This window comes from Drosophila biarmipes, chromosome 3R (genome assembly GCF_025231255.1).
Source record: "Drosophila biarmipes strain raj3 chromosome 3R, RU_DBia_V1.1, whole genome shotgun sequence".
Lineage (NCBI taxonomy): Eukaryota > Metazoa > Arthropoda > Insecta > Diptera > Drosophilidae > Drosophila > Drosophila biarmipes.
The window spans coordinates 2,548,758-2,561,772 of record NC_066616.1 but is presented as its reverse complement, the minus strand read 5'-3'; the positions used below and the strand labels follow the sequence as shown (position 1 = coordinate 2,561,772).

The 13,015-nt window shown below is 36.4% G+C and overlaps 1 protein-coding gene across 5 annotated transcripts in view; it reads right to left on the bottom strand.

Moving 5' to 3' along the window:
• The window catches only part of LOC108036876 (uncharacterized), a 103,242-nt gene that overhangs the window by 56,383 nt on the left and 33,844 nt on the right, over positions 1-13,015 (bottom strand). Inside the window, exon 1 of one of the 5 annotated variants that reach the window (XM_044092716.1) lies at positions 891-1,540. The exons of the other annotated variants lie outside the window; for them this stretch is intronic. The gene's annotated coding sequence lies outside the window, so the exon portion shown is untranslated. Of the gene's footprint in view, positions 1-890; positions 1,541-13,015 lie in introns of those variants that run through there. 5 annotated transcript variants of the gene reach the window in all.

Here is a 13,015-nt window from a genome sequence, read left to right as displayed (position 1 = left end):
AAGTGTAGGGTATGGTTACGAGTTGGGTAAAATGACGAACTTGTCAAATCTCATATGAACCATCACGCAAAAAAATCCAAAAAATGTTAGTCGACTTTTCTTATTGTGCTGCCAATGTATTTAGCATAATATTAAAAATAATGCGATTTTTAATTGCTCTATATACACACCAATATGTAATGTAAACAAGTCCTGGAACTTTTTAATATTAAGCTAATTACATTCCTAAGAGTAGAAATGAATATGTCAAGAGAAAAAAACCAGAGATTTTGAAAACAATAAAAGTTAAAAAGTTGGGACTTGTCATTCATATTATGGAGGTTCTTGGACTGTGCCAGTCAAACTCAGAGGGGTGCTACGCCCACAATCGCCAACGCTAAAATCTGTATAAATGCACTATTGTTTTGACAATCAATAGTTATATTCACGCAATTGGATCGGATTATCCATTAAAAACAAGGAAAACGCTACAGTCCATATGTCATTGACTGCAAGATGCCTGTTACTCAGCTAAAAGAAGTGCGAGAAGACAGACACATCCGTGCTTCAGGAAAGGGTCAGAAATGGGACAAGAGTAGTTTCTTCAAGTGCCGTTTCGGAAATTTGTTAAAAAAAATTTGTTCGCACTGCAATGTTGCCGTTATAAGAAAGTTGTTGTTGGTGCAGGAACAAGGATCCTTCCTACAACTCAGAAATTCGCAAATTATTTCATTGTCCCATAATCACAATAAATGTAGTTAGGTTTTTTTAAAAGAAATGTTCATGCAATAGCTAAGTCCCTCTTGGAAAGTCCTGGAAACTAATAAAAAAAAATCCACTTGAGCCATCCCAAAAATGGATGTAGTAAAAAAAAATGTATGCGAGGAAATTGTTGAAAAAAAAATAAGTACCTTTTAAGATTTATTTTTTGTCCAAATCCAATTTTATACCTCAAAGTAGACTAGGCGATTTGTAAGAAATAGGTTCACTTTCTTATTCATAGTTGGTGGATAAGCGCGAGTGTGAAGTAACTTGGTAGTATACGTTCCCGATTTACGATCAATAATTGAATTAATTTGTGCACTTATTTTTGATAAACAATTTGGTTTTTTGGTCTACATTTATATTGGTTATAATAAAAATTAAACCATCACTGTTTTAAAAAGAGTATTGCTTTATGTGTTAAGTGAAATGGGTTTGATTGTGTGGTTGACACCAAAGCTTGTCTTGATTTTAATAAGCTTGATAACCATGTTACGTTTTCAATTAGAAGCATTCATTGCTCGGGCACACTATATTTATTCAGCACATTGTTATATTTTTTGCTATGCACTTAAGCAATTAATATTATTTTGGAGGTTAATTACTTTTAAGAACGGTTATTCATTTCGGTTTTGTAAAACTAGTGAGCTAACCGTGTTTTAAATGTTGAGTGTTTTGTTTCTAAAATCGGATAAATCGCTGTGAATATTCGACACAATTGCGGCAATGTTTCTCAGATTAAAGCCACTCACTACAAACTGTGCGCGTCAGAGAATCTGGCTCTGATTGTTGGCCCGTAGGAAGCTGGACTGACTAACGGCACTCCACTCATCGGCAGCACATCAATAGCTTTTCGAGCGACGTTAAGATATTTGGAGCTTTTAAGAGAGCCTCACAGATTGCAAGGAAGCTTTGTAACACATAGTGCGTTACTAGTCGCACAACCTTTATTCGTGTTTGAGACGACAGAAGAGTTGCGCTCTACTTCTGCTTTAGGAGAAAGCTTATCTGCAAGGACTTTCTGCAAAAAAGCTTCATTATAACTGATAAATAAGTTTCTCAAAAAAGGAGATCCATACGTAGCCAATGCCCGCTCGGAGCCACAAGTAATTATTATTATTTCTCAGGAACTCCCGGGTTTTATACTTTATACTTTTTCGGAGCTAGTCAATTATTACACTTTTTAAAAGCATTAGGGTAACATGAATGTGATTCCTTAGAAGAGGATGTACCATATTTTTTCGTTCTTTTCAATAAGCGACTTTTTGACTGAAATTTATTGCGTAATGTTTCCTTACATTTGTGTATGCATATGCCATATTTCTATACCTAGCAGAATATATTATAAGGTTTGCAATTCATTGGAGACGTTTCTGACCCCATAAAACATATGTTTTCTTGATCAGGATCAGTATACGAGCTGGTTTAGCCGTGTCCGTCTGCCCAGCCATTTGTCCGTGTCTACGCGAGCCAGCCTCTAATAACCCCGTATAATATGTACATACATTCTGATCAGTATCACAGCCTTGTCCGTATGAACGCTGAGATCTCGGAGTTACAAGAGCTAGAATGCTTAGACTAAGCATGTAGGACTTGGCTCTTCCTGCGCAGCTCAAGTTTGTTTGTGACGCTATGCCCGTCCTCATCCATTTTTTAAAATACTTTCTTAATTTTAGATTTTGTTCTTATCAATACCATTCTTCAGTTATATACCCGTTACTCGTAAAGTAAAAGGGTGTACTAGCTTCGTCGGAAAGTATGTTACAGGTAGATGGAAACGTTTCCGATGACGGATCTGTTGACTGTCTGCCTGTCCGTCCTTTTGTATGATCACTGAGATCTCTAAAACTACAAGTGGTAGATAGTTGGTCTCGTGTATTGACGAGAATTTGACTAAAAAAAGTTTTGTCACCCCCACTATAACGCACAGAGAGTTTGGGAGAGGCTTGCACAAGACCTCCGCGTGCAGAAATCAGCTCCATCGGGACCAGGCAAATAGACGGGTTTGTTACGTCGATAAGCAAAGATCTTTCATTTAAGGTGGGACAGAATATTAAATACAACTTGGATACAGTGTGAGAATAAGGCTGTGAAGAATAAGGTAATGTATTAAAGTCGTTTGAAAAAACATGTCAAAAAAATCGGCCATCACATAATAAGTTTTTGCGGTGAAAAGGAAAAAAAATTTCGGATTCTGAGATAAGTGAACTTTACAACGATTTAAATAGTGAGTAGATATATAAGCAGCAAAGCGAGATTTTAAAGTGGGCGTGAACATTTTTTTTGGGTCAATCGAAAGGCATTGACGAGGTCAATACACGTTATTGTTATTTTTAAGGATCAAAGTTGTGAAGTCACAGTTTTGGGCGGTTTGTGGCATCAAAATAAGCGTGGCACGTTTAGGGAGTAAAGGAATATAAATCTTAAACCTCTAGCTCATATATATTCCGCTATCAATTATTTACACGGACTTACCGTTAGACGGACTTAGCATGTCGACTCGGCTAGTGGTGCTGATCAAGAATATATAACCTTATGGTCTAAGACACTTTGTTTTTTTCCCAAAAACATTGTATACTTTTACACTAAGAGTAATTACATTTTGCTGAAAAAATTAATAGGGTACATTGTATTGTAATCTACAACTCCGAAAACTTACAATGTGTTTTTTAACAATTTTTTTTTTTTAATTTTAAGCCCATTTTGTTTTGAACGATTTTTACACCCCTTAATCATAGAATAAAAGGGTATACTAGATTCGTCAGAAAGTATGTAACAGGCAAAAGGAAGCGTTTCTAAAGCCCAAAAAATATACATATTCTTAATCAGGATCATAAGCCGAGTCGATCTAGCTATGTCCGTCTGTCTGTCTGTCCGTACAAACGCTGAGATCTCGGAAACTATAGGAGCTAGAAACGTCAGATTTGGCATGCAGATTCCTGGGCTTCCTGCGCATCGCAAGTTTTCGGGGAGCCACGCCCACTCTAACTTTTTAGGGTAGAGAAATAATTTTAAATGAATTGTGTTTGCTTAGCCCAATCTAACGCTCACAAAACTCCCAAAACTGTGGTGGTCATAGTTTTCATGCAAGAAGTTAACAGTTTCCTACAGTATTTTAAAGCCAATTGCAAGGACAAAATGTCAAAATTTTAAACTAAATTTTCTCAGAAACAGGTTAATAACTTGTATCAGATTGTATACGCTGAAATTGGTATATGGTTAGTACATATTTTTTAATTTCCTTTGACACTTTTTGTTAAATGGAATTGATAAACATCTTGGCATTCGTCAATCAAATTTTTCTGTTACCATTATTAAACACAAATTCGGCGGTGCTAACTTTTTGTGGATGTCCCCATAAAAAATAAACAAAATGTATTAAAAAAAAATTCCTCGGCAAAGATCCCACCTTGAAACATGTTAAATAAATTGCATTAAAGTGCGTTGTGTAAAAAAGATAATGGCAGTTGTTCCGTCTGGGTCTTTGGCTGAAACTTAACTATGTTTGGTTCTCTAAATCGTCCGAGTTCAATCATTTTTGGCACATAGGTGGTTGTTAATAATAAGAGTGCGGTCGAGTCTCGTGCGAGCTCCAGAAAAAGTGCAAGAAAGTTGATGCATTAAATGCAAACAAAACACAAAAACAAACAAAACACAAATAAGCAAAAAGACGCTAAAACACAAGCAAACAAAAAAGAGGTTTAATAATAATACGTTTATTTTCTTACATCTATCAAAAAAGAGCCACGCTAACAAGAGCTCAATGAGCAACGAGCAAAACAAAAGGCGGCTAAACTCAGCGTTCTGACTAGAGGGTTACTTCTTTTGTGTCTCAACGCGTGATAGCGAAAATCGCGATCTGGCTCGCCATGCCTACCTACTTTTGTAAAGTTTGCAAAAAAACAAGGAAGAACGTTATAGTCGAGTGCCTCGACTATCAGATACCCGTTACTCAGCTTAAGATAGCAAATTGGAAATGGAGATATATAACCAGCCGATATTTTAGGGGCCACCTTTGATCTTATCATAATAACTGTAGGCGTGGCAGATTTCATCGGATTGTGGGCGTTAGAGTAGGCGTAGCACCCCGCTGAAACAGGAAGCCCAGGTATCTGCATGCCAAGTATGCCTGTTCTAGCTCTTTTCGAGATCTTAGCGTTCTTACGGACAGAGAGACAGACAGACGGACATGGCTAGATCGACTCGGCAAGTGCTCCTGATCCAGAATATATATATACATACTTAATGGGGTCGGAAACGCTTCCTTCTACACCCTTCTACTATACGCGTAACGGGTATAATTAAGCAAGCTGGCCCGGCTAGACCATACTAGATCGGTACATGCATATCAAGCTAAGGCCTAGCCCGCAAAACACCGCGGTAGGTAACAAGTCAAAAATAAACCGTGTCCAAATAAAAAAAAAAATTACCCGGGAGATCCGACAGCAATCGATTTGCGCTTCTAGAAAAAAATTAACCAGAACCGGCTCAGGAGACCAGAGATCAGAACCTAAGCCCCCACCGATCTACATTAGGGAGACAACCTCGAATGCCCTGGTCAACAAAATTGTTGCTCTGACCGGGGACGGAAACTTTCATGTTGTTCACAAAAGGGGATATACATGAAACCAAGCTTCAGAACAAATCTTAAAAACATTTCAGAGTTGTATCCAAATACGTAGAAGAAGCAACTTACGTACCAACTAAAAAGCAGCAAGGGCCTGCAAGTGGTACTAAAAGAAATCGAGCCCGACGTAACCGAAAAGGAAGTTATCGATGCTCTCAAGGAAAACGGGTATTCTGTAAAGAACGCCAGTAACATCATCAGCAAAAAGAACCGCAACCACTCTTCAGGGTCGCGCTGAAGCCAGACAGCAGAGTCTTACAAAGACACACCAGGGCAAACAGCTCACTTCGGCCCTTCCAACAAGAAAGACCTCAAAAAGAAAAAATGCCTTAACTCACAAGGGCTGACTTTTTTACAAGTAGATAAAGGACCGCAGAAAGGTGACAACATCACGTAATCAGAATACCCAGAATACGCCGGAAGAATTTATCGGCGCGGCGGACGCATACGCCGATGCCCTTCGATGAGCTCGGAAAACCTTCAGTATAATCTAGAAACGCTCAGCAATCCAAGTACAGTCACAAAACACTCTGAAATCTAAGATGGTCACCATGCAACAAAGTATAATGGAATTTATGTCATCCATGAAAACGAACATGCAAACACTGGTTCATAACCAGCTTACAGCTTCTTGCAGTTAAGCAGTCAAAATAATCGATGGCAAATCTACTAATAATAATGTGGAACGCGAATGGCGTTTCACGGCACAAACTTAAAGTAACACAGTTCCTGAATTAAAACCAGCCGCTGTTTACTGTCTGCTGTCTGACACATACTTGCCAACAGATCCCAGGAAAGTTCCAGACCTAATAGACTTTGCGGTGACAAACAACATCCCACGCAATATAATGAGTGCCAAAGCGTATTCAGACCATTCGTCAGTGCAAAGACGAAAAACTACAGAACAACCCCCCCAGTCTGACGTACCACAGAATCAACTGGTAAAATATAGCAAGAAAGACCGCTGTATTCGAGTGCCTCGACTATCATACACAAGTCGGCATAAGTATTTTGACGAAACAAAAGTTAAGTATACTCGTAACTTGAACTAGCTTCATTGAACTTTTGGCATCAATGGAAACGTAATTGAAATGCCGTTTGAATGATACAATAATTTTCTTAACCCATTCAGTTCTTGTTGAAAAGGACGAAATGTTTGCTGAAATCTACTGCGGAGTTTTTTTTTCTCGTTTTCACAACTTAAATTTTTTGATTCAAAAAGTTTCTACAAAGAAGAGAATTGGTAACTAAAAAAAAAAAAAAAATCAAAAATGATTTTTTTTATATTTTTGATGATTTTTTGAAAAAGTTGAGGAATATGCATCTGAGCCATATTTGTTCCTTTATCATACAAATTTTTTTCGACATTGTCACCTTCAAAAAATTTTGAAAATACTAGGAATATGATTTTAAAAAAATTGTTTTTGCAGTTACTAGTTTTTTTTGCTTGTTTAATTTAAAAATTTAAGTTTGTAAGATACGAAAAAAATTTTAAAAGTATATTTTCACAAAAATTTGTCCTTTTCAATAAATATCGAATGAGTTAAGAGAAGTATTGCGTCATTCAAACGGCATTTAAATTACCTTTTCATTGATACCAAAAGTTAAACGAAGCAAGTTCAAGTTACGAGTATACTTAACTGTTATTTTGTCAAAACACTTATGCCGACTAGTGTATACCCGTTACTCAGCTTAAGGGAGCAAAAGGAAAATGGAGATATATAAGCAGCAAAGAGATATTGTAAAGCGCCACCTAGCCGCTATTTCAGTATATGTTATGTGGGTGGCAGACAGATTCAAGCCTTTAAACCGATTGTGGTCATTAGAGTGGGCGCGGTACTCTGCTGAACCAAACTTGCGCTGCGCAGGAAGCCCAGGACTCTGCTTGCCTAGTCCGAATATACTATCTATTACAGTTTCCGAGATCTCCGCATTTATATGGACGAACGGACAGACGGATATGGCAAGATCGACTCAATAATATATTTACTTTATGGGGTCGGATACGCTTCCTTCTACCTTTTACATACTTTCCGACGAATTTAGTTTACCCTTTTACTACGAGTAACGATATAAAAAGTATGTAAGCCCACACATCAAATTAACCCCTTAGTTTAACATCGAAGCGGACATCGACTGCTTTACCTATGCTCTTGGAAAAGTATTCATGGAGACATAGTGACTGTCTCAAACACCACAAGGCACAGACGTGCAAACCAATCACTTCTTCAAATTGAATGTTTAGTGTTAGGAAAAGGCGCCAGCGAAGTGCTTGGCAAACAAAGAGATCCCCGACATCGTAAAAACGTCTTTAGGAAGACACTCGCACACTAAAGCTCTAAAGCAAGAAGAAAATACACAGCTGCGGTACATCAAACAAATTTCTCCAACCAGTTCGAAACATTTTTTCTGGAGCGCTCACCCAGGTCTCAGCTCTCCAATCGAAACAGTAACTCCGATAAGAAATTTATCAGGCAGCTTGGTCCTCAGCTACGAAGATAGAGCCGAGACTTTTGCTTTACATCGCAGGAACATCTTTTAGCCGAACCCTTGCCACTGGTTCATTTGTCCCACCACAAATCGAATCAAATCAGCCAAAGGAAATCGCGAAAGTTATTGGGGAACTGAATCCAAAAAGGGTCCCTGGTGGTAACCAAATAACCCCAAAAATGGGGTCATAAGTCTCGGCTACTATCCGAAAAAATCTGAAAAACTATATTTTCATTATAATACCGAAGCTCGGAAAAGACCACAAGATTCTGTCATCTTACCAATTAGTTTATTAGTCTGTCTAAGTTGTTCGAAAAATGCCTTCTAATTCGCATAATACCACATCTAGGAGCACACAATGTTATCCGTACACATCAGTCTGGCTTCCGCCAAAAACATGGAATATTCGAACAAATGAATAGAATAACATATGAAATACGCACAGGCTCTGAGCATCAGATCAGCGCAATATTCATCGATGTATCTCAAGCCTTCAAACGAATATAGTTCGATGGCCTCATGCACAAAATCATGCACTCATTTCGTGCCAGATTACACTGACAAACTATTTGAGTCGTATTTTTACAACAGAACGTTGGCAGTAAGGTGCAACACAACACCATCTGACGACTACATTATCGAAGCTGCAGTCCCGCAAAAAAGCGCACTAGGGCCAACTGTGTTCTTCCCATATACAGCGGATATCCCTACGGTGCAGAAACTAACAATAACAATAAAACTTAGGTCCAGCATCTTCCACTGGAATTTAAACTCTCTCGCGTTCTGCTCTACAACACAACTCTTAATGCCATCTGTACTTATGGCTCCCAGCTATAAGGGAACACAAACAGCAGCAACTTAGACATTATACAGCGCGCTTAATCGAAAATCCTTCGAATTATAACTGGGGCACCACGGTAAATTCGCAACCAAAACATCCGTATGAAACTTGAAATCTTGCCGTAAAATATAAAATAGACATCCCAAAAGAGTCCATCAATCTGTGCACCGCAATCGTCTCGCAAGAGGCTTGACTTGGGTTTCCAGCAGATTACGCCTTCGACGCAACGACCTCCCAACCTAGCAACAACTTTCGTCCCCCGCTTTTTGTTAGTGATCAAAGGAAAAAAATTCAATAAATAAATGGCGAAGCCAAAGAAAACTATGACTAATGTTTTGCAAAGACAATTGAGATTCCCTCCACCTGCATCACGGAGCTGTTTTCACTAATAGGCCACTAAACCGCAAAATCCGCAAGACATAAAAATTACTGTTGTTAATGTCTCTGAAGGCATCGTTAAAATAAATTTCGCTCAACAATATGTTTTGGAATCCAAGTAAGGTGTTATAATTATACCCGTCACTCGTAGGGTAAAAGGGTATACTATAATCGTTGGAAAGTATGTAACATACAGAAAGAAGCGTTTCCGACCCCATAAAGTATATATGTTTTTATCAGGATCACAAGCTATGTCGATCTAGACACGTTTGTTAACTGAATTGTATTTGTCTCATCAATACCTATCGACTGACCTAAAAAATGTGCCACGCCCTCTAACAACCACAAACCACCCAAAACTGTGGTGGCCACCGTTTCCATGCAAGAAACAAATATTTTTCTAAAATGTATTAGACTCATCAATACCTATGCCCTTCTTTTACAAACCGAACCCCTTTTTAAGTTGACATTTTTGATTTGCCTGAAACTTTTTTTACGTATACTTTTTGGAAAATAAGTAAACACGTGTTTCAGGATTTAGAATTAGCCAGGTTGTAAAAAAGGCTAGTTTTCAAAAAGTACCCTCTGTTTGTAAGTCCATAGCTCCAACTGTAGTTATCGGATTGATTTCATGTCTTTTGCATAAAGTCGTCTAAAGCCTCTCCCTTTTAAATACATTTTATTTAATAAACAGTATTTTTAATTTCCTAAAACTTTAAACAAATTTTAATTTTGAAATATTAGCGAACAAAAAAAAATGTGTATACCCTTGCAGAGGGTATAATAATTTCAGTCAGAAGAAGAAGACGTTTCCCTATAACGTATATATATTCTTGATCAGCGTCACTAGACGAGTCGATCTAGCCTGGTTTCTACGAAAACTGGTCTCTCAAGTTTAAAGCTATAAGGCTGACACCAAAAGTAGCCAGCCGGATCGGACAACTATATCTTATAGCTCCCATAGGAACTATCGGGGAAAAAATAAGAAAAAAATTATATCCTACGCTTGAAAATAACATTTTTTATTTGTTTTTTTTTCGGAATTTCGAATTGCATTTTTATTAAAATCGTACGACTGTATCATATAGCTGCCATAGGAACTATCGGAAAATTAGTGAAAAATAATATGAGAAAATGATATCTTTGGTGTTTTTTAACATATAACCTTCTAATTTTGGAAATAACATTTTTTATATAGTTCTGATTTTAAAAAATAAAATTTATAAAAATCGGACGACTATATCATATAACTGTCTTACTAACGATCGAAAAATTCTTAAAAACATAAAAAATTATATTTCCAATATTATTTCCAATATTATATAATATGTCAAAAAGCCCCAAAAGCTATAATTTCTTTCATATTATTTTCCCGACAATTTTCCGATCGTTTTTATGACAGCTATATGTTATAGTCGTCCGACTTTGATAAAATTTAATTCGAAATTCATAACTAATTTAAAAATATTATTTTTTAGCTTATAAGGTAATATGTTAAAAAACACAAAAGATATAATTTTTATTTCATGTTTTCCTACTAATTTTTCGATCGTTCCTATGGCAGCTATATAATATAGTCTTCCGATTTTAATAAAAATTAATTCGAAATTCAAAACCAAATAAAAATGTTATTTCCAAGCGTAGAAGGTTAAAAGTTTTTTAGCTTTTAACACCGAAGATATAATTTTTGAATATTATTTTACCACTAATTTTCCGATTGTTCCTATGGGAGCTTAGAAAGGTATATATTAAAAAACACGAAAGATATACTTTTTTTTTTTAATTTTTCCCCTGATAGTTTCTATGGGAGCTATAAGATATAGTTGTCCGATCCGGCTGGTTCCGACTTATACGGTGTATTCAAAAGTAAGGTAACTTTTCAAATTTCGCGGGCAACATATTTTCGACTATCGATTTTTTTGTTTTGTTATGTTGGTACACTCTTCCCTAACATCTGTACCAAATTTCAATTGAATCCCCTTTTTTGTTTAGTTGTGAAAGGCGTAAAGGTAACAAGTTGTTTTGCTTGCTCTGCGATTTTTTGCTATCGAAAAATATGGATCAAAGGATTTGCATCAAATTTTGTGTAAAAAATAAAATTAAGTGCTCCGAAATGTTGACAGTGGCATACGGTGAAACTGTTCTGAGTAAAAAAAATGTTTACAAGTGGTACAAACTCTTCCAAGATGGCCGGGAAGATGCCAATGACGAGCCTCGCTCTGGACGCCCAAGCACGTCAACAACTGATGAAAACGTTCAAGCAGTGAAGAAAACTGTTTTGGAAAATCGTCGAATCACTATCAGAGAAGTTGCTGAAGATGTCGGTATATCGCTTGGCTCGTGCCATGAAATTTTTTCAAACGTTTTGGGCATGAGTCGTGTGTCAGCGAAGTTTGTTCCAAACTGCTGAATTTTGACTCATTATACCATCTGCAAGGGTATAAATATGAAAAAAATATATCTTTGGTGTTTTTAAACATATAACCTTCTAAGCTTGGAAATAACATTTTTTAATTAGTTATGAATTTCGAATTAAATTTTATCAAAGTCGGACGACTATATCATATAGCTGTCATAGGAACGATCGGAAAATTGTCGGGAAAATAATATGAAACAAATTATAGCTTTGCTGCTTTTTGACATATTATCTTATAACATTGGGAACATAATTTGGTATATTTTTAAGAATTTCGAATTCAATTTAATAAAAATCCTCCTACTCTTACATATAGATGTAAAAAAAAGGTCTAAGAAATGAAATAATTTTTGTTGATATCACTGAAGTCAACAACAATCCTTAAAAATTTCAAATGGTGTTACTAAAGTTGATTATTTCTTATAACTGCAATATAAACTTAAATCAAAATTTAGAAGTTTTAAAATAAATACTCTTTTGATCCTAATGAAATGTATTTCCTATTTTTATTTAGAAATTATCAACAGATTGTTAAATAAGTCTGAAGAACAAGTGCAATAAGGTTCTAATGAGAGCGAGCGAGATGGCTGCTGAAAATATCAGGGGGCTTATTACATTAAATTTGATATCTTGAAAACAAAAAATTGCTCCAACCCATAAAAAACCGAGCGTATGTTACGATTGGAGGCAAATTTTAAAATTAAAAAAAAATAATAATTAAACATATTTTTTTATGGTCTCTTAGAAAAAATGTTTCAAAATTACAATTTGTTTACAAATTTGAGGCTTTAGAGGTTTTTATGCAAAAGAAGCAAAAGAATCAAAATCAATCGGATTACTACAGTTGGAGATATAGACTTGCAAACAGAGGGTACTTTTTGAAAATTAGCCTTCTTTTAACTAAAAAAATATTTTTTTTCGGCCAAATCCTGATACACGTGTTTACATATTTTTCGAAAAGTATATGTAAAGAAAACTTCAGGCAAATCAAAAGTGTGCATTTTTTTTTCCTTAAATCCGTTCGGTTTGTAAAAGAAAGGCCCACCTATCAACCACCTTAAATCACACAGTTGTACGGGTTAGCAGTTGGCGCTTTACAATATCCCCTTACTACTTATATATCTCCATTTCCCTTTTGCTCACTTAAGTTGAGTAACGGGTATATGATAGTCGGGGCAAGCGTTTATCAAAATATATCCCATTAAGAGATTCACATAGAAAAACAACAACGATTCTGGTGTCGTGGGGATGCCAAACGTGGGGAAGCCAGTCAAACGAACGACTAACACAGGAGAAAATGTTTTTCCGGCATTCACCGGTGTAGTGTGGCCATAAAATCTGCTACGCTCGACCTTCTGCAAGTCCTCATATAGCGGATATGTACAAATAGTAATTCTAGAGTTGAGCAACTCGTTAATCCGATCCATACCGCCAGCAAAGTAAAAACTTAACTGTATTACAAAAAACTTTAGCTGATTAGAAAAGAAGGGCAGAATCTTCTTTGGTGTCTAGCTGACGAAGC